Source organism: Chrysochloris asiatica, unplaced genomic scaffold (assembly GCF_000296735.1).
Source record: "Chrysochloris asiatica unplaced genomic scaffold, ChrAsi1.0 scaffold00087, whole genome shotgun sequence".
Taxonomy (NCBI): Eukaryota; Metazoa; Chordata; class Mammalia; order Afrosoricida; family Chrysochloridae; genus Chrysochloris; species Chrysochloris asiatica.
In genome coordinates this window covers 12,547,043-12,549,589 of record NW_006408605.1, presented here as the reverse complement: position 1 = coordinate 12,549,589, position 2,547 = coordinate 12,547,043, and the positions used below count along the sequence as shown (strand labels likewise).

Genomic DNA, 2,547 nt, shown 5'->3' with positions numbered 1-2,547 from the left:
AAACATCCTTCTGGTATTCTCTGCTTTCAGCCAAGATCCATTGGATATCAGCAATGATATCTCTCGTTCCACAGCCTCTTCTGAATCCAGTTTGAACCTCTGGAAGTTCTCTGTCAATGTATGATTGTAGTACATACTGAAGGCTATATAGTCTTTGATCTTTATCAGTAAGTGTCTCAAATCTTCACTTTCAGTAAACAAGGTTATGTTGTGTGCATATCGTACAGGTTGTTAATGAGTCTTCCTCCAATCCTGGTGCCTTGTGTTTCTTCATATAATCCAGTTTATCGGATTATTTGTTCAGCATACAGGTTGAATAAGTATGATGAAAAAATACAACCATGATGCAAGCTTTTCCTGATTTTAAACCACACAGTATCTTCTTGTTCTATTCAAACAACTGCCTCTTGGTCTATGTACCAGTTAATGAGCACAATCAAGTGTTCTGGAATACCCATTCTTCACAATGTTATCCATAATTTGTTATGATTCACACAGTTGAATGACTTTGCATAATCAGGAAAACACAGGGATTTTCAATCAAACTCCATCAATGATATTCTTTGTTCCATATCCTCTTTTGAATCTGGCTTGAGTTTCTGGCAGTTTTCTGTTAATGTACTGGTTGTTGTTAAGTGCCATTGAGTTGGTTCCGACCCATAGTGACCATGTATAGAGTTTCCAAGTAATTTAAAAAAATTATTTTCAGCAAAATTTTACTTGCATGTGATATTAATGATATTGTTAAATATTTCTGTTGGATCATCTGTCTTTGGAATGAGCAAAAATATGGATCTCTTCCAGTCAGCTGACCAGGTAGCCATCTTCTAAATTTCTTGACATAGACAAGTGAGTGCTCCAACATTATATTTGTTTGTTGAAACATCTTCATTGGTATTCCATAAATTCCTGGTGGTGGTGATGTGTTGTGGAGTCAGTTCCGACCCTATATAGGGTTTCTGAGGCTGTAAATCTTTACGGGAACAGAAAGCTTCATCTTTCTCCCACAGAACTTCTGGTAGTTTCAAACTGCTAACCTTGAGGTTAGCAACCCGACTCATAATTACTACGTGCTAGCAGAGCTCCTTCCTGCAGCCTTTTTTCATCATTATCTTTGTGCAGCTTAGACTTTTTTGTTCAACACCATTGATTCTTTCTTTCTCTTCTTTTTAGACATTTTATTGTGAATTGAGTGAAGGTTTACAGAGCAAATCAGTTTTCTATTCAACAATCATACACACTGTATTTCATGTCATTGTTTGAAATCTCCATAATGTAAAACCCCTTATCCCATTTCCTCCTGTTGTTTCCTGTTTCCATTCCTCCTTTGTTCCAAACTCTTCTGAATTTTGTCCTTGGGTAAATGCTGCCCTTTAGATTTCAAATGGTTGATTATTATAAGAAGTGTGTATTTCTCTAGTGTTGTTGTTGTTGTTATGCGCCATCAAGTCTGTTCTGACTCAAAGTGACCCTGTATAGGATTTCTGAGGAACAGCTGATGAACTTACAGTTCCTTTTATAGACCTGTCTTTTGTTTGGCTGGAATTTGAGGCACAAAGGTGAGTTCAGTTCCAGACCTGAAGGATGGCTAAGGGCCATAGTCTCTGGGGTTCCACCAGTTTCTATCTGACCTGTAAGCCTGGTCTTTTATTATCCTTTTTTTTTGCAAACCCAAAATGTATTAATTTAATAAATTCATCACCAGGGCTCAAAAGCAGAGTTAATTTAAAAACAAACAAAATGTCGGCACAGTTTAAGATACAGAGTCCTGTACAGAAATTAAGGAATGGACAGACCATCTAAGGAAAAATAAACAATACAGGGAGGGTCTGGACAGATGGGATCAGGGCTCTTGGCTGGAGACTTGTTTTGAGTAGGTTTCCTGCAGGTATTTCTTAAAGGCTGTGGGGTTTTTCCAGAGATTCTATCTGACTTGTAAGCCTGGTCAGAGCAGCATGTGTGTTCAAAGGGCTATCAATATTGGGTTCTCCCAGCAGGCTCTGGATTGAGAGGAGGATGGTCCTGATGTCATAGAGGGTGGACCACTTGTCCTTCAGGATGTCTAGACAAATGTTACTCTGAGTGTCCACGTGGGTGTTGTAGGTAGCAGGGTGTGAGGAACTTCACTCTGGGCACGTTGTAAGGGTAGCCACTGGGGAACTCGAGGGAGAGCTTATACCTCAGGTCTTCTTATATGGTGCCAGCTGCTCCATGGATGGTCCCCACCCACTTGAAAAGGTTGTCTGATTCAGGGAAGGCAGAAATGCCTTTGTCGCCAAACATCATGAGGGTCATCAGCTCCTGCTGTAACCTCTTGCCCACTGAACCCCAGGCAGCACCCTCGCTGGGCTCAGCCCCTTTCCCTGTGGTGACGACACTGCCTGCAGCTGGGTTGTGGTTCTGGGAAGCCATTGGGTCTGCGCTCTTAGACAACCAGGAACTCAGAAGACAAGACTGCAACTGTAGGCCAGCGGGCCCGCCTGCCCGCCTGCCCACCTGTATTTGAATTGTCTCTTTTATTATTCTTATTCTGATTTTAAACTGGTG

The 2,547-nt window shown here is 41.1% G+C and overlaps 1 pseudogene; it reads right to left on the bottom strand.

Moving 5' to 3' along the window:
- Positions 1–1,843: 1,843 nt before the first annotated feature.
- Positions 1,844–2,412, bottom strand: LOC102813052 (annotated as a pseudogene).
- Positions 2,413–2,547: the final 135 nt, after the last annotated feature.